We start from the raw sequence: 20,631 nt of genomic DNA, 5'->3' as shown, positions 1-20,631 counted from the left end.
CTGTTTTGGTCATTCCAGACCCTGTTTTCCCCCCCTTTATGCGATTTAGTCGTTTGCTTTTCGTGCTTATTCTTCTTGTTGTTTTTCCATGGTTTAGTTTTGATAAACCAGCCAGTGACCTCGTCTTTTACACAATCATCAGCTTTGACAAGCTTTAGATATCCCATTCTGTCATTGACAAGAGGCATCGGATTATGCTTGTTTGCCCTTGATTTTCTTGTTCTCTTGGATTTATACCGCTCTTGTCGACTAGGTTTTTGATTAGGAAACTCGTAAAACCTGTCCTGTCTTGACCTGTATTTCCTATTGGTCTCTGATCCACTTGATCTTTCATCATCAGCCTCTATCATTTGGATTTCATCATCCAGTGATGGAAGGTCGCCGCTTAGTGAATCCGTGAATTCCTCCTCTGTTCGATTCCTATCATTCACTACAGATATCTCATCAATTATTCTTTTACCCTCGGTCTCATGTGGTGGTTCTTCTTGTTCCTCGCTCTCCGATCCTGACTCAAGGATGACGCTCGCCATTTGTAACATTACTAGGTCGTATCCTTCTTCGTCACAAAATTTTGTAGACGTGCATTCGTTAACACATACGTCCAAGGTTGACAATATTTGACAATGTTCAGGGAAAGGTTCTGGGAGATAAGCCTTGTCTTCTACGGATATTTCCAATACGCATTCCTCTTTGATTATGTCTCCACAATCAGATGCTCCACACATCCAGACATGCGCTTTCGTTTGCATCCATGCATGTGTTTCTTTTTCATTACAGTGGTTGAATTAAATTCTTGCACTGGTGTTTTTGCAACGTCTCTATAGCTGTGATCCTTCATGTTGATTTTTGTTATTAGCTCTTCGTGCCTTAGGTAAATTTGGTTACCCCCAATCTTGTATCATTTTGAGTTGACGCATAAAAGGTTGCCTCACAATAATGTTGAAGTTGTTCGTTTTCGCGAAATCCACCACAACAAAGGTGTGCTCATAGTTAATTCCACATGAAGTTACAACTATTTGGTCCAGGATTCCCAATGGTCTCTCTACATACCCATCTGCGAGTTGCAGTTTCATTCTCGTTTTTCTGAGAGCTGGACGGCCCCATTTCTCCCAGATTTGCTTTGTAGCAATCGTCACCTCCGCTCCACTATCTAGGATAGCTATCGTTTTTATATCCTGATATTCAATAGGTAAGGTTGTATTACCCTCCTTGCCTTCACAGTAATCTCCGACCTTGTTTATGGGCACTGGTTGAGCTTTGGGTTGATCTTCCCATTTGTTTTCTTCTCCCATAGGGTTTTTTTGAAGAGGAATCTTTATTCCTTTGTGCTCCAAATGTTTCCCCATGTCTTCCCATAAGCGTGGTCTGACTCTCAAGAGTTCTGACAACGTGATTGTGCATATTATAGGTGTCAACAGCATCTCTTGAAGACTTTTTGAGTCAACCATTTGTGAAATAGTTCTCATCTGGGATGGAACTAACCTTATCTCCGATTGTGCCTCATGTTCACCTATAAATGAAGGCAGGGTTTTCAAGGATTGAGCTTTGCTTTCCATCGAAACCTTCGTTCCCGCATCCCCATACAGCGATTGTATATCGGCTGGATAAAATCCGTTATCCAGGTTAATCTCAAATAATTGGAGCAGACTATAACGTCGAGCTTCTGTTCTTTCTGTTTCTAATGGTTTCCCATAAGTGTTGTGGCCATTGTTCTTTAACTTCTGGAATTGGCATTATCGTCATTGACTTAGCGTCATCAATGGTGTTCGGCACCACTCGGTGATCCAACGACAATATCGTTTCAGGCCTGGATCCATTTACTTGTTTTGGTTCATCAATTTTTAGTTTTTCTTGCTCTTTGTGAATCAACACTTCTTGTTCTGGGGTTCTAACCACCTTAGGTTCCATCAATGCCTAGGCTGTTTCAATGAGGTGTTTACACATTTCCAAACGCTTCGTTTCCACTTCTGGTTGAGGATAAGTTAACCTTCTTTGCTCTAGGGTGGTTTGGTTTGTTTTTAGCCTTGATTCGTACGCTTGTAATAGAGCATCTAAAGGCTCTAGTACTTTCTCAACCAAGACTGATCCCCCTGAGGACGCTTTCCTCGGCTTGTTGTTACCCTTAGCAGTTTTACTCTCTCTCTATTGTTTCAGTTGCTCCTTCGTTTCATGTAATTCATTTCGCATGGCAATTTGGGTTTTCAACCTTCTTGTTTTCATCCTGTCTCGTTTCGACTTCCAAGATTTTCGCTGGGTTTTCACGGATAAACTCTTATTTTCTGTGGGTATCCGCAACTCGACCTTTTCCTCCAAGGGCTTGTTTTTCTCTAAGTCCTTGGCTTGGGCTCTGGTTATCGCATTGATTTCGATCATGGGATCGGTTTCTGATCCGCTGCTTACACTTGGTATCACCCCCACAATATTCATAGTTTCTTTTCCCTTGTTGTCCGGATTCTTTGGGCAATCTGGCAATATGTGATTCACACCACATCTATCACAAAACCCAAAAATTTTCACTCTTTTGCCTTTGAAAGGGCAGTTACGCTCCCAATGATCTGTACTTCCACAGTTATAGCACTCTCCAATTGGTGGTTTATTTTGAGGAGGTGGTCCCATAGGTTGTTTTGCCCTATTAGGATGTCCTCTTGGTTTGTAATTCTGGTTCGCAATGAACATTAGCGTTTTTTTGTCCACCAAATATTGATCTCTCGAAGGTTGTGCTACATACGTTGGTGGTGCCATACCCTCGCTATTTTCCCACAATTGATAGGCTTCGTCTGCGTACATTTGTGATTCAGGTTCTGTTGCATAAGGCTCATTTGGTTCCTCATAATAAGAAACTTGAAGTGTACTATTCGTTCCTGGTGATGCTTCGCAAGGTTGAGCATACCTAATCATGGCTCTATTTTCCTGTGGTAATGGAGGTTGTTGACCCAACACAGGTTGAGGTCTGTCTGCTCCTGCTACCAGATTCATATTTGGTCCAACTTGATATCTTGGAGGAGGTAGCTGGGATGGTCCTGCTGGAGGTCCATATGGTCTTTCCATCACGTAGTTTTTGTTATAAAAACACTCTTCCATGCCATGATTTGTCCATTATTTCTCTATGGTGCACCATTTCAGCACTCGTCCATCGCAACCGGTGCTTTTGGCTATTGTGTGCACCACGGTGTCTGGTGATCCCCCCCACATATGTCACACTTCCTCGTCTGAGACTGTCTCATCACCAGATTTGATCTCATATGCTGCCGCATTCTCTTCGTTACCTCCTCTATCATTTGGTCAGCTGTTGGCATCAAGGATACCTGAGCATATTTCTTGGTAGAGGGTTTGCTTTTGATCGATGAAGAGCCACTGGTTACTAAATCAGTATCCTCTGACACTTCCCCATATGCTTTGCAGCTATCAACGAGATATAACGCTTCCCTTGTAACCTGTTGAAATGTGCTATAGGCCTTCAAGTGAAGTTCCTTTTTCAAGGTTTCATTCCTAAGTCCTTCAATGAAGAGCACAAACAATCTCTCATCCTGTGGTAATTCCCTCCTTGGGCACCTCTCAATGTATTGCTTGAATATCAAGGTTGCTTCCTTTACTTTTTCATTCTCCCTTTGTTTAAAAGCATATATCTGTGATACAGTATTATGCTTTATACCCCGTTTTGAGAATTCTTCAGCGAACTCGCGCAATACATGTTCAATATTCGGACAAGTTTCAGGGTTCAAAGTTTGAAACCATGTTAAGGCCGTCCCTTCCAAGGTCAGCCCGAATCCCTCATATTGAGTATGGAAATCAGTGATCTGTTCTGCTCTTAAGACTTGCTTGGAGAGCGATACATGGGCATATGGATCCCCTGATCTGCTATACTTCTTCGGCATGCACTTTGCTACTTGGGATGGCCTAATCCGTCTATGGTCTGCGATCAGTATCATTGCTCCCGTGTCTCGACTTAATCATTCTCGGGCATCATGAATGTCGTGGGTTGCTCTCTTTGGCTCCCCTACCCCGAATCTACTACTAAGAGTCTGCAAATGTCGGACCTACTGCCGTATGTGTAGAGATAGGAACCGCATTACCTCGATTCGTAGCCATTGATTCTCTGGAATGTAACATTCCCATGGGGCTTGGCATCGAATAATGAGGTCGACTGAAAGAATCAGCTACATGAGTCCTCTCTCCACCTGTGGTCACTGGGTCTGGCACGACAATTGTAGGTGCTGGTCTGAGTGGGCTTGGAGTGACATAATACCAGTGAAGTGGTCCCCCAAAGTACGTATATCCTTCCAACTCTTTTTTATCGATTGCTGCGTATCGTCTTCCATACTTGTCGTATGCAGCGATTTTCGTTTTCGCTCCCTCTGTGTAGGTGAAGACATAAAGTCTTTTCCGCTCAGTCATCTCTCCGACGTAGGGCTCCTCACATCTATAATAGAGATCTTGCTCTCCATTATTATACTTGTATAACCCCAAGTAGACATTATCCATGTTGAATCTCAACGTTTTATTTTCTCGCCTTAATCTCGCATTAGGTAAGCTCATTGTTGGTGCCTTTTCCTCATGTTCCTCGTCTATTTTGGATTTTGTGCCCATCAATCCCCACTTGTCTACAATGTTAGGATTCAGGACTACCAAGTACGTGATATCCTCGTCATCTAGGTACCTATCTTCGCTATAGCTCATAGGCACTAAGTCTCTGAACTCACTTGGTCTATCTTCTATTTTCACACAGTAGCAGTCCATACCATCTTTGTATATCTTGGCACCTTGCTTGTTGTCATATTGATACTTGATGAACAATAGCTTTAATGTGGACGAGGGGTCTGATGGTCCTACTGCCATGTTTTCTCTTCCGTTTAGTTTTAATTGTCCCAAGTGTTCTGTGAAATACTCGTAAGATCTCTCTAAAGAAGTATCGGAGATGCCTTCTTTAAGGATCGGCTCTAACGTCATACTACCCCTTGGTTTACACTCTCATCCGTTGATACAGCACTTTCTTGATCCGCTAAATTTTGGTGTCGGATGTTGATTTGTTTTCCCGATCTCAAAAACATGAAGAAAGTGGGATTTACTAATTGAATCCAAACCTCTTACCTAGAGATGGATTGATCTTCCAACTCCTGCGACTGCATGGATTGTTACTTGATCGGTCTCTGCAAATGAATACACTTGATGGCTATGAGATCACTGTATCATTCCAACTGTCAGCAGATTCAACACTGTCACAATGATTTCAACACAATTTTGCTTGCAAATTATTGAAAATATGTCTAATTTGAGTTTTGACAACTCCTGATATCTTAAATAGTCTAGGTCTATGAACAGGTCAAAAATGAGCTAGATCTGGGCTAGAGGTACTCCGATCGCGATCATACTTTTGGACCCAAATTTGACCAAACTTCACTAGCTTGTTCACTAGGCTATTTTAAGGCTACCTCTCTGATACTTTTGTAATCAGACTCTAAAAAGTCAAGCTTTTACCAGTTCTTGGTTGGAAGTGTCTGTTTCCCAAAATCTATCAGTTTGATCTGATTTTAGTGCTTGATTAGGGATTTGGAAGCATCCTGGGGTTTTCCTGTGTATAGGCTATCCCTCTGTATGGTTCCTTCCCAGTTTTGATGTGTTTTGGTCTACTGAAAGTCAATTTCTAAGCCAATTTAGCAGTTTTTGACTTGGATCTGTATTCAGATGGTTTGACAGGTATTTTGAGGTTTCTGGCTCTAGGTCCTTTAGACTTTTATGTTTGTATACACCTGAGGATCCCATAGATGAAATCTGGTCAAAATCTGGCACTTAGGTACACCGATCGCGATCGTAGTTCTGAGCCCAAATTAGACCAAATTTGACATACTTGTAGACACTGATGTTTTAAAGCTATCCCCCAAGTCTTTTTGCATTTGGATCACCAAAAGCCAAGATTTTGCACTTTCTGGGTCTATCAGGCTAGTTTTACCCAAGTGGCCTGATTTCCTTGATTTTGATGTTTTTGGGTGTGGTTTCTTTAGACAAGCTTGTTTAGAATCTTATCAGGAAGGCACATGTCAAATCTTGTATAAATCAGACACTGAGGTACATCGATCGCAATCGTAGTACCTGGGCCAAATCTGATGAAATTTTGTCTGCTCCATCTGACAAGTGTCTCCTAGTGTTTTGTGCTACCACTTTGTGATGTGAATCAATATCAACCCTGTTTGGTCAGATTTTCAAAATTTCAGAGTCTTATGGCTTTTTTGCCAAAGTTATGGTTTCCTGGTTTCTGGATTCTAACTTTTGCCCCAAATCTGATTGGAATGTGATTTGCTTATCCTACTCCCAAGTACAGAAATGAAAAAACATAAGAAAATGAATCAAACAAAACAAACACGATAGATTTCGGGTGAGATTTTAGTACTCAATCGAATTAGAGAAATTGAAGAGCAAAAATGCTTTAACACTTCACTCACAGCTCCCTAAATCTCCTAAGAGAGGATCTAGCCGGTCCACTAGCTCTAGACTCCGCTAAGCTCTAAACCCTTGTCTAGCAACCTAACTGAGGTGTAAACAGGATTTGTGGATTGATCTTTTTTAAGGAATCTAACTGCACACTCGGTCACTTATCACCTAAGGTACATTCCCCGACAATGGCACCAATGTTTCCGGGTCGCCGCGACGGACGTCCATAGCATAGCTCTCAAGCATCAACATATTTATCAATACAAGGGAAGCGACTCGGATGAGGCATGGAAACTCACTCTACAACCAAATCAAACGCACTAAAGCCAAGTAATCTACCTATGTCCTTCTACACAGCTCTACAGTCATCACGCCCATTTACCATGCAAATCATATCGGAATCGCACAAAACTTGAAGAGAAGCTACAAGGGGCTATCAGGAACATATCCTATCACTATCACAACATTCTGGAGAGGTACAAAGATCGCGATCGTTCGTCCCAAAGTCAGCAAAAACAATGAACAGGTGATCCTAATGGGTCGTTTTAGGGTCCCTAAAGCCCCTCCTAGGGTCAAAACAACATAAAACACGCATATAGACACTCAAAACAGCGATTTAAGGCCTCAAACTCGTAGTTGAAAACCTACACCGAATCCTGAGTGATTACACTTGAACGGAAGAGCAAGGTAAGAGGAACACAATGCAATGAACAAATCTGAATTTGGATTACCGTAGCCACAATGGCGAAGATTACAAGTTGGATCAGGAAGGAGCTCTCAAACGTACGTTGTCTTCTCAGTTTTTCATCAAAAAGATCATGTTCGAACTTACAAAAAGATGACCTTTATAGTTTAGGTCTTTACAAATGGCTTGTCCGGCCAAAAGCTCCTAAACTTCTAACTGGCTCTCAGCACTAGGTTGGTAACCTAACAGGACATAAAAGTGTCCTTTCAGGGTTTTGAAAAAAACCTCCAAAACCATAGTAGATCGACTCATTTTGTAAAATCCTTTCATGAGGTTATAGTTCAAGGCCTACTACACATGGAAAAAATAAGAGACTTGTAAAATTTCTCATCTTTTGGTCACACCAAGCCTCCAAAGTCGATGAACCAGTACATTTTTATCAAAACATTCATTTCTTTCGTTTTTTTGTATAAAAATAAGATTAGGGATTTTTGTAGGACTTGAGATAAATTCCCTAGTTAACTTCAATGGGTTGGTGATCAGAACATATGATTGCTTCTCACTCACTATTTTTTGTTTTGCCAAAAGAAATAGGTACAAAAAAGATGAATTTTTACCAATCTGCAAACCTATCATCAAAGTTTCTATAGCCACACTGAATACAAATAATATATGCATGTTTTCTTAGTTCCCTATTGTCCTTTAGGTTCATAAGGAGCCATGGAGCATGTAAAAATAATAATACATCTCTTACCAAGGGGAATCTTGGGGACAAAGATGAAGTGCTAAATACAGCAAACATGAAAAAACTGGGTTCAACATTATGAGTTGTAGAATCCCATAGAAACTATTGAATATCTAGCCAAATTTGATCCTTATGACTAGATATGGTTACTACCTACAAAATGCATATAGTTGTCACAAGAAACTAGCAATATTGAAAAAGCTATACTTGATATACTAGAATGTTTCGTTTTCTTCTATAATAGAAAAAATCAACCATCGTTGTGAAAAATAGGGTATTAGGTGCCCCAAAACTCAAGGAATATTAGCTTTATGTTACAATATGGGACATAGAAAATCAAAACTACATTTGGATATCATGAAAGCCACCAAAAAAATCATAGAAGAGCTTAAATTGGCTAAAAAACAGGATTTGACAATTTTTGTAATTTGGTCATAACTTACAACTTTAACATTTATTTCTCCCTAGAAGCATCAGGACATGTTGAGGACTACTAAAGATAGTTCTCTAGCATTATAGACCTCACAAACATGGATTCTAGAGTGGTATAGTTGCAAAAAGTTGAAAAAAGCCAAAAATAGGACCCGTTTTTTCACACAGTTTAGGTTGTGTAAGGACAAGGTTAAAGATGGAATTGATATTCCAAAAAAATGTAAAGTTTTTTTCAGCTCATGAGACAACTTTCTAGATAGATAGCACCTCAAAATCCATTTTGAAACTCTTGACATAATTCAAGGAAAATGGTCACTTAAAAGGGTCCCAGGACATAAAAGTGTCCCATTACCAACCTAGTGCTAATATACAATTGCTCCCAGAAGAATAATCATAAATCCTTTGACAAGTTCCTGGCTTAGAGATGCTTCCTTACAAAATAATTTTACAAAGGTTTCTCATAAAAATATGATCCTTCTCTAGAAACGGCCGCTTGTCGCTTCGTTCACCAAACATGAAGGAACCCAACGGATTGTATTGTAAAATGTCTCTCTTGATGGGAGAAACTTATAATACAAAGCCTTTTGGAGGGGGGACCGGCTCCATGAAAATCCGGTCCTCAATTGTTGTCAATAGCTTAATTTATCTCTCTTTTGAAGTATTATTCATGCCTATCTAAGTAGGTGTTATGATTTTTGTTGCTCTCTCCACCCAAGCGCTCTTGCTATGCTCATTAGGAATTTATTGTAATGAAATGCTCACTATGTCTATGCTATTTTCCGCTACACACAAGTTACTAGGCCATTAAATGTTACATTAAATGCTATTCCAATTTTTGATTAAAGAAGATGATTTAGAAGACACTATGTAGAGATTAACCATTTTCTTGAGGAAGTGATGCCCCTTATTTAGATTAGGGGACTCAAAAGTATTGTGTCAAATGAGAAACCTAAATAGGGTCAAGTTGTTGAGATGGATATGACAATATACTATTGCTGCAAAAACGGTGTTAGTGATAATGCTACATATTCAAAATGTCCACAAAAGGACCTGCTTTTGGAGTTGAGCTAGTCAATAGAATGAGGCAAGGAGGGACAAGAGATTTGAGTAGTGCTTGGGTGCACTTTGATCATACTCATCGGATTGAAGGATGGGCAACTATGTCCTGCTTGGTTTATAATCATGGGTAAGTGAATTTATAAAAATATGATAGATATCATGTTTTGATATAAGATAACTTTTATTACTTATGTGTTCTATGTGTCAAGAATGAGAGCATTGCAGGTGATATGTGAATGTAAAGAAGAAGATGAAGATACAAAAATCTTGTTTTGGAGAAATTTAAACACAACTATGGAGAGGTGTGGGCATGAACCAACAGACTTTGTTGGGTTTATGTCTGATGAATCCGGGGCTAATTGACTAGCAATACGAGTTGTATACAATGGAGGATGGCATAATGTAATGGAGGGGAGGGAGCGCTCGTGTCTTTTCCATTGGGAATAGAGTCTACACAAACACACAAAAAAACATGTCGCTACAGATAGATAAATGCATCACATTGAAATGTGTGAAGCATGGCGCTTAGCAAAGACTACAAATGAGGCCTTCCGTATAGCTTCCACAACACGAGAATGGTGGGTGAAAAATGTGACAGGGGATAATAAAAAGGCTTTAGAGAGATGGTTTAATTGGTGGGAGCAACGGACTACCCATTGGGGAAGCTCTGAGACAATATTATATCAATCATTATTTTGGTTCTTATTAAATGCATGAAAATAGTGATTTACATGTTTATGGTATTACTCGTTTTGTATTTTTAGGTCAATAAGAGTCCATGGGAGAAAGCTCAAATTCCGAGCATAAACTTGTCAGAGATCATCCATGCTAGTTGGCTAGCAAGTGAAGGTGGTAAACGTAAAATATCACTTTATGATGCATATGTCAGTGACGTTTTGAATGCATATATTCAATGTGCAAAAAGATTGGGATACACCACAGGAAGATACATCGAAACGGATCCCTCCATAGAAGCAATGATGGCCAGTTCCAAATGTAGAGAGTCTCCAAATCCAACTCAGTTTTTGAGTACATTAAAAGGCTTGGTTGTTGGTAGTCCTTTGTATGAGGAGCCTATTGTTGACCGCTGGGTCAACAACACAACATAACTCAAGTTTTGTACCAAAGTCTTATCTTTTGCGAGTTATGAAATGCTACAGATTATGGCTATAAATGTCATTTGTAATGAGTAGTTATTCTAGTTTCAGAAGCTGGGGTGCAATGGCACTTCCAGATTGTAAATAAAAAGCCATTTGACCCTTTCAACCCCATTTTTGGTTAAACCTAAGGTAACCTTAGTATATAAGGTACCTAGGTCATTTTGTAAAGGGAGACTTTAATTATAATCAAAACTTTAGCGCTGCCGTCTACTGTGTGTGAGAGAGAAAGAGAGTGAGCGTGAGCTTTATCCTCTTGCTACGCCCGGCTCTCTCAACACATTGGAGATCCGACTGCACCATTGCTGTAGGCTCGAGGAGAGCTACGCGACAACGCCAAGCATTCCACGCGAGACGAAGCGCACAGGCCGACGCATCTACGAGCTATTTGTGGTCGTAAGTGTATCAAACGATGTTTGTTTTCTGCATGCTAGTAATCTATAGAATCGTGGCGACATAAGCTACCCATAGGTACTCATAAATTTCAGTTTCGGGCACTTTCAAAATTTTGCTCTGTCATCCTACGTGTTTTTCGCAGACGGGTTTAGAGTGAGGGTTTTGAGTGTAGAAGCTTAGGGACAGGTGTATCCTATTGAGGGGATGGTGTTCCTTAAGTTTTGTACGAATTTGGCATGATTAGGTGAGTTAACTTCCGTATGTGTGTATGTGGCTAGGTGGTGTAGTTGAGAGCAGTGAGGTTCTTGATTGTGGTTTAGTTGGCCTTCCAGAGTGTTGTATGTGTAGGATGGTCTCAACCTGACAAGCTTAAGATATTTCCTCCGTGTGCCTATCGTGTCATCTGCGTCCTCGATTGACATTATGTTGATCTAGGTAGTGTTTGCATGCACTTCATGGGTGTGTGAGTGGCTCCCCGTCCAACACCTATGATGGAAGGTGACAAAGAGACAATACAGTGGAGGAAGAAAAGTAGTGCAGTTGGTACAAGCTCACATAAACCTGGATATGTAATGGAAGAAAGACAAAACAAAACCAGAGGGAGACCACTGAGTATACATTTTGATAGAGAGGATAATGAGAAGTATATGTTTTCACTGGCAATGAAGCAGGAGAGAGCATTCCAGTGTAGCCTTGGGAGAACTCAGCAAGGTGTATTCAAGAGGTCAAAGTTGTCCGCGAAGAGTGGGATTTACGAAGGATGTCAAACAATTGCATGAGGAAATGTTTTGGAATGGTAGGAAAGAAAAGTTGTTGTAACAAATTACAGAGCCGTCAAGTGGGAATGGTTACTCCCTATTTTTGGTCTAAGAGAAATTTTAAAGACAAGACAATCACACAGTGGATGTGGTTCTGCAATTATTAAGTAGGCCACACACAAAAAGTACAGAGGCAAGTTAAATTCTCGCTTGACGTTCCTACTTTTTGGCAAGTGGATATTGGAACAAACTTATCAAAGGAAGAGAGTGACAGCTTGGTACAAAGTGGATTTCAATTTGAAAATTTTGCAGCACCACTACGACGCATGGACAACACAAATGCTGCTCTTACACAAGGAGGCTCCAGTAGCAAGAAGCGCAAGTGGAGACACGGTATTTCCAAAGAATCACAAAAGAGATTGGAGTCAGCTCTACAGGTATGGTTGCAACGTTCTTGGACAAGAAACTAGAAAGCAACCAACACAGTTTTTTGGGTATTGACAAAGAGTTGTTATGATGGACAAATTAAGGTAGAGAGCCTAGTTTCACCTGTCCCAATTTTCAAAAGAGAGAATCTTCACATAAAGCGTTTTTGGCATGTAAGCACATGTACTATGTGTAAGTGCGTATTCTAGGGCTTTTACACGTGTAACAATACTGCAACGGGGCCGAGTGAATTGTGGTGTCAAATCTATGATCAATTATAAATTTGTTTCCTAGAGGATGTTCCCAACCATTTACAAGATCAACTCGAATAGAGTCTTGGAACTGCAAAGTAGACATGGTTTTGAGAACAATCATGCCCCATTTTTTCTTCCCTCATGAAAGGACCTCCTAAAATCATCTCAGATGACATAGTGTGCTTGGAAAAGTCCATAACAATGAAGGTATGTCTTATTTTGTGTCCAGAGACCTTGATCTTGAGATCTTCTAGCATCCCAATAGGTTTAACAATAGTCCCTTTGGCCATCTTTACCACTATGCTTGTAGTCCCAAGGTGAGGTCTTCACATAAATTCCCACCAATTCTTAGTTACAATGCTAACCCCAGTGCCACCATCAAGTATTCCCTTCACAGTTAATCCCTTGGTAGTGATTAGTATGGTCACATTGGATTCATCGTCTTCAAAGTATTGTCCCAACTTGTTGATAGGTATTTCAACAACAGAGAGTTCTCATCTAGGTTGGGTTGTGGATCTATTGTTTCTTCTCTATTGGCACCTCCCTAGCTCCATCCAGTTGTGCAAATTATGGTAGCCCGAATTTCGGCTCCCCATTAAGGAAAGATCAAAGAGTTAAGAATAGCTCGGGGTCTCCATATAGTTTGGACATGATGGTGGTTCTAACTTTTGAAGCCATCAAATCCATCAATTTGGCAATATTTAACGGCACATTTTGGGCTTCAGTCCCTTGACATGGAGAAGATGGGATCTCCATTTCTTTGATAGGGCTAGGTAATCCCTCTATAAACATTCTCTCCAACAAGAGGGGAGTACGCCCACTTTCCCATGACTTAAAGTCACTTTCTTCTTGGATGACACTTGGTATGGCTAGTGGTCTATGGAATTTGTGAGGTTGCCTTTGCGTAGGGAACAATCACAAAACAGACCAAAACCTTTATAAAAACTGAAATCTATACTAATTGTCGCAAAATTGAGTTTGACTTTATAAATCTTGCTCAAATTTAGTAAAAATTGACTCAGAGGCTTAGATTGAAGTGTTTAACATGTGTATATGCTCACGTGACCAAAAAGATGTAAAAATTTACTAGAAGTAAATAATCGTGATTATTTACTTTTGTCCTATTTTTCAACTTTTTTGGTCAACCAAGCATACCACCACTTCTATCATGTTGTATTGAGCACTCATAGAAAATTTGGTAAGATTTGGATCATTAAAGTGGAAATTGTGCCCAGATTTGAAAAGTCACTCCGCAGACACAAAACTGTTAACAAATTGAGCAGATTTTATCTAAACTTGGTGAAACTTGGCTAGGGGCTTTAAGTTGAGTTGCTTAACCAGTTTGTATAAACATTTTGACAAAAAGGTGCAAAAAGATGCAAGAAGTAAATAATCGCGATTATTTACATATGCTTTAAAATTGAACATTTTTGGACAATTCAAGGTCAAGCATATCAAGTAGACTCCACATATCAACTTTGGTGAAACTTGAATTACAAAAGTGGGACTTAAAACAGGTTCTCAAAACCTGAGTCTGCGGACACTAAACAGTTGATAACTTGGGCAAATATTGCTTCAACAAGGTGTTTATATGGCAAAATATTCCTAAAAAGTGAGAAAATTTGAGAAATGTAAATAATTAGATTATTTACTTTTAAACCCCAGAGACAAGATTTTGGACTTTTGAGCTTGTACATGGTTTGAACAACATAATGCAAGGCCACTGGTCATATTTGGGTTCTATTGAATCCAAATTGATACATGTTAACTCAGCTTTTAGGTTGCAAATTAGTCGTTTAGCTCTTTGCATGGGTAGAATTTGAAAGTCTCAATTGCTGACTCACTTAGCTCAGATTGAAGTGATATACATAGACCAATCACAATAGTTAGCAAAAATTGTACAGTCTTTGTGAAAAAAAATTGCTAACTTGGTTAAAACTGACATAGGAACCAGGTTGCAGGCAAGGGATTGAGAGCTTGACAGGATTTGTACTCAAGTCAAGTGGAAGAAATGGATAACAATTCATCCGTCGGTAAGTACTCTATCCAAGACTTAACAAGTCTATATGAACTAGGTTGCAGGCAAGGGATTGAGAGCTTGATAGGATTTGTACTCACGTGAAGTGGAAGAAATGGATAACAATTCATCCGTCGGTAAGTACTCTATCCAAGACTTAACAAGTCTATATGAACCTTAGATCTGGTCATATACTAGCAAACCAAGGCATATTTGGAGAGAACGCTAGTACGGTATCCACCAAAGAGAGTGTGAATCAAGGAAATCACTTGGGCACTATCTTTGAAGAAGTCTCAGACAGCTATTCCGACTCAACATCTAAAATGTTTTCCTATTTGACTCATTTAGGAACCGGAACGACAATGCGATATAAGCACATACTCACCTCTTACAAGACTAATATCCATGGAGCTCAGCTTTACGTGGATCCTAATTTTTGCGGGAGCGACTCACACACCCATGAAGGGCATGCAAACACTACCTAGATCAACATAATGTCAATCGAGGACACAGATGACATGATAGTCACACGGAGGAAATCTCTTTAGCTTGTCACGCTGAGACCATCCTACACATACAACACTCTGGAAGGCCAACTAAACCACAATCAAGAACCTCAGTGCTCTCAACTACACCACCTAGCCACATACACACATACGGAAGGTAACTCACCTAATCATGCCAGATTCGTACGAAACTTAAGGAACACCATCCCCTCATTAGGATACACCTGTCCCTAAGCTTCTACACTCAAAACCCTCACTCTAAACCCGTCTGCGGAAAATGCGTAGGATGACAGAGTAGAATTTTGAAAGTGTCTGAAACTGAAATTTATGAGTACCTATGTGTAGCTTATGTCACCACGATTCTATAGACTACTAGCATGCAGAAAACAAACATCGTTTGATACACTTATGACCACAAATAGCTCGTAGATGCGTCGGCGTGTGCGTTTCGTCTTGCGTGGAATGCTTGGCGTTGTCGCGTAGCTCTCCTCGAGCCTACAACAATGGTGCAGTCGGATATCCAATGTGTTGAGCGAGCCGGGCATAGCAAGAGGATAAAGCTCACGCTCACTCTCTTTCTCTCACACACACAGTAGACGGCAGCGCTAAAGTTTTGATTATAATTAAAGTCTCCCTTTACAAAATGACCTAGGTACCTTATATACTAAGGCTACCTTAGGTTTAGCCAAAAATGGGGTTGAAAGGGTCAAATGGCTTTGTATTTACAATCTGGAAGTGCCATTACACCCTAGCTTTTGAAACTAGAATAACTACTCATTACAAATGACGTTTATAGCCATAATCCGCAACATTTCATAACTCGCAAAAGATAAGACTTTGGTACGAAACTTGAGTTATGTTGTGTTGTTGACCTAGGGGTCAACACTCCCCCCTTTCGCGTTCATGTCGTCCCCGAAATGACCTGATTGTCGATGGTGATGTGGTCTTTGCTGTCGTTTTGGCTTCATCTGTTGCACTGCTTGTAACTTTGTCGAACCACAACAAGAACTATGATCCATTAGAGCGGACATCTATCATCATAACCATTCATCTTTTGAGATCCTCTGATTACTTTTATGTCTGCTCTTGTTCATTGGGGACTTCTGTGTTCCTGTGCAATCATGTTGTTAGTGTTGTCTGCAGCTTTGTCATTGTAGGCCATTCTTCAACTCGCCATTGAGGAGAATTATGCTATGATCTGAAATTGGTGCTCCAATTCATTTGTCAATTGATTGAAGTAGCATTTCCTTATTGTTGATGTAGAAGGAATATGTACAAGAGGATGGTGATAGGTGTCTTTAGATTAGGGTCTAAAACCTGGATGACCAAAGGGGAAAAATCCGGTGGGAAAAAAAATTCCTTTGGTATACGCTCTTATTGGAGTTGATCAGTTGAATGTGCAGTACATGTTCATGAAAGGTGAGTGCTTGGGTGAAACACGGAAAGAGTGCCTGATGCAAGTGCCAATTATGGGACACTCTATATGCATATGAGAAATTTGTCAACAAAAGCATGCAATGTGAAAGAAGGAGATGATGGGTGTTTCGAGGAATAAATGTAACACATGTGACATCAAAAGATGTCTCAATAGCTTCCACCTTTCTAAGAAGGGTTGTCAATGTAGAAGTTTCTCCACCCGTATCTCACTGTGCTCAGTACGTGAGTGTCTTTTGGCCTTCTCCTTCACTTCACCAGACTTAAGTACTTAGACTTCGACTCTTTTGGTCACCTATACTAGCATGAGCGACACAACGTAAATATGCTCAACTCTTCCAGCTTGAGTAGTACCTAGAATAGCTAAGACATTTAGACCACAGAGAATATTACTTGAAGCTTTGGGACTAACACCTCACTCATTTTGTGGCTTAGCTACTCGACTCTGACTTTTATGACTTGTCGGTTGCCTATTGACACTACTTTGTGACAAGTTCTTCGGCTGTTGTAGTGGCTGCTGAGACATACTTCGTGAAGTTTCATTGTTTCCCTATGCCTTCTTCTCTTTGTAGTGCTCAGGCCTCTCGTCAGTCTTTTCTTCATGTGGATTATGGATTTTTTTAATTTTTCTTAATAATAAACAAAGAAAATCTTAAAAAAACTTAACAAAAGAAAAATCATTCAAATAGAAATCTAAATTCTATGTACACTATACACATGTCCCTAGGGGCTCATATATGGATTTGGTCCCCATACTCCTCTGTAACACTACTATGAGGGCATATACTCTAAATTTCGTCAAAAAATTATCACAATAAAATGCAAAAATTCAATGCATCTCACAAAACATTGCCCTCTAATAGTCATAATGTTAGGTCCGCATTCAGAATGCCTCCCCCCTTCCTATTTGGAGTCATCCTTTACGATAGGGTATTGCAAAGGGTACATGTGTTGTGCTTGGGAAATTAAAAGTTGTGCCTATGCAGGCCTTGCAATGTAGCCCTATTATGCATACACAGTCAATACATGGAAAAGATTTATGTTGTGCAAGATGTGGGTATAAGCAATTTTCTTATTGGCATTTGTTGGCGAGGCTTCCTATTCTAAGCAATGTAATGGTCTTTGAAGCTCCTGTATCATTGCTTGATTGAAGCGACTTGCTCTCTTCTAACTGTATTGTAATCGTAGGAAGAATTGTAAGAATTCTAGCGGCGATGCACTGACAGCAGTTTTTTTGTTCTTCTTTGGGACCCATTTCTTTGCGATTATTGGCTGTTTTGTTGCTGACACTTGTTTGGGAACCCATACTTTCCCGTGCTTAGTTTGTGTTTGAAGAGACTTCTTTGGGATCCACCTTTTTGTTGTGTGAGTCGACAGTGGTCTTTGCTTCAGCCCTTGTACGCTTGGTTGGGGACGGGATTTAGGCTTTGAAAGTTGATACTGTGGTTGTTTTGGAATCCAAATGAATTCCTGACTTTTTTGTGCTTGAATCAACTTCTTTGGAGCCCAAACCTGAGTTGTGAAAGCTTGCGACTTTGTGATATTCTTACCCGTTCGTACACGCTTTCCTTGTTTTTGTTTTGGTGTTGGATCTTGTGATTTGTCATTAGAGATCTTTGTCTTCTTGATCCATATCTGTTTTTGGTCGATCTGGCTTTTTGGTATCCAGATTTGTCGAGCTTTTTGGCTTTGACGTGTTGTCCTATTCTTTTGACTTGTCATGGTTGTTGCTGAAGGGGTTGGTGATAGTGATGGCCTGAGTTGATGATAGGGGATGTCATAAGATTCATCACTATTTCTACTATCCTCAGCAAGGTTGACTTCTTGTACTTTCCCTTGATTTTTTGGCTGGTAGTGGAAAGTTACTGTCTGTTTGCTCGTGGGTGGTAGTTTCTTGGAGGACTTTTCTAGCCCATTGATTAGAGCATTGTTAGCTCGTTGCTCTGGTCGTATTCCTCCTAGCTGAGTCTTTGCATCCTTATTAGGAGCCATGTATGAGGATGCTTGTGGTGGTTGTGTCTTCACCGAGGACTTTGGAATCCACTTTTGATGCACTTTATTCGTGTAGCGATGACATTGATTCCCGGGTCGTTGATCTTCTTGAAGCTCGAAGTGTTCTACAGAGTCATAGAACTCGTCGTCTTCTTCATCTTTTGATTCTCCAGATTTCCTTGTTTGCTCCTTATTTCGAGAGCTTGTTGATGTCTAAATCTCTTCGTTTTCCTGGATTACACTCACTGCAAAATAAGGAACGACATCATAGCCATTTTCATCACAAAACTTTGTTGTGGGAGCATCCTCCACGGCGCACACGTCCAGAGTAGCCAAGATGTGTTCCCATCCAAAAGGCTCTAACTCTTCTTCAGGAAATGGTTCTGGGATATAGTCCATATCCTCTATAACCCGCTCTAGGATACATTCCTCACGTTTCAAGCTACCACATTGTGAAGCTCCACACATCCATAGTTCTTTAGGCTTACCTAACCAAGCTGGAAGTTCTGATCCTGCTACTATGGTGGAATAAAACTCCTCAACCGGTGTTCTCATCACATCCCTATAGCTATGGTCCCTCAAGTTTATATTTGTTATGGTTTCCATATGTTTCAGGTATATATGGTCATAACCCCAATCTTGGACCATTTTCAATTGTCGCATGAATGGTCTTCCCAGAATGATGTCATAGTTGTTCTTCTTGCCAAAGTCAACAACAACAAAAGTGTGTTCATATTCAATGCCACAAGAAGTAACAAGTACTTTTTTTAGCAATCCTAGGGGCTTTTCCTTGTGTCCATCTGCAAGCTGCAGGGTCATTCATGTGGATATCAAGGTAGGTTTTCCCCATTTTTTCCAAACCTCTTTGGTTGCAATGGCCACACCAGCTCCACTGTCAAGGATTGCCATGGTTTTTACACCATTGAATTCCACAGAAAGGGTGGTGTTTCCATCTTCTCCCTTGTAATACTCGCCTACCTTGTTTAATGGAATTGGCCTACTATTTAGTTGAGGCATTTCAAGCTCTTTGATGCCTTCCCCAATTTGAGTCATTGGGGTTTTTACACCAAATTTCTCTATACATTTACCCACATTAGCCCACATGTTTGGTCTTATTCTGAGCAACTCGGCTAACATATTGTACAGGTGACTGGGGTAGATAAAATATCGACTAGCCCCTTTGAATCGATGGCCTTGTTGGGAGACAGTCTCTGTGATGGGACTGCAACCACATCCGACTTGGTCTTGTACTCTCCCATGTAGGACGGTAGTGTTCTTAGCGAATGGGGTTGACTATCCATAGATTGTACAGATCCTTTGTCGCCCCAATATGATCGCACGTCCAGATTCATTTCAGATCCAGTCTCAAATTCCTCTATTGGTGGTAGAAACACTCCTCGTTCATCACCAGTCTTGTCTACTCATCTTCTTAGGTCATCGGCTTCATTGGCCTCTCTGACTTGTTTCCACAATTCTTCAAGACCATCTATCTCTTTACAATCCTCAGGTATAGCTTGGTGAAATCCCTCGGAAGAGTTATCCGTGGTATTTAGTACCATCCTTGGTTCTAATGATGGGTCTTTGAGGTTTGGTCTGTGCTCATGACTAGAATCTGGCTCTTTTAGTTCCTGGTTTGGTGGGATTACTTGTGTAGGCATGACATGGATCACATCCTCAGGTTTTGCAACTGGTGGTTCTAGTAAAGCTTGGGCTTTTTGAATCATTTTCTGGCACATTTCAAACCTTTGATTTTCTAGTTCCGCATAGGGATATGTCATCCACCTGTGTTCTTGGGTTTGGTTGTTTTTGAGCCTCACATCATAGGCTTTCAAGAGGGCATCTAATGTCTCATTAACCTTCTTTGCCAACACAGATCCTCCTGAATTAGCACTTCTCGGTTTCTCATCCGTGGATGGTTCTTCTAGAGGTTTAACCATCTGTGTAAGAGAAGGTGCCTCCTTTTCCTCATGTTGTTTTATCTTCTCCTCAGCTTCGGTAAGCTTCTCAGCTAGGTATTTTTGCTCTCGTTCCCTGCGTGCTTTCACCCTAGTCTTTCTAGATTTCCAACTATTTTGTTTGCTCTTGGTTTTCTGACTAGGTGTGTCTATCTTTGGTCCATCATCTGTATTTGGACTCGTGTCACTTTCCGTGTTCTTTGTCTCTAGATTCTCATCAGCTTCTAGGGAGCTGAACAATCCCTAATACATTTGTCGTGATTTTCCTGATTTGGTTTGGTTTTTTCGGGCAATTGGGGATCAAGTGAGTGATGCCACACTCAAGAAAATAGGAATTTACTTCAGTGATCTCCATATGAGGACATTGTTTGACCAAGTGGTTATCACGA

This window comes from Adiantum capillus-veneris, chromosome 24 (genome assembly GCF_014529385.1).
Source record: "Adiantum capillus-veneris isolate H3 chromosome 24, ASM1452938v2, whole genome shotgun sequence".
In the NCBI taxonomy this organism is placed as follows: Eukaryota; Viridiplantae; Streptophyta; class Polypodiopsida; order Polypodiales; family Pteridaceae; genus Adiantum; species Adiantum capillus-veneris.
This window is presented reverse-complemented; position numbering follows the sequence as displayed.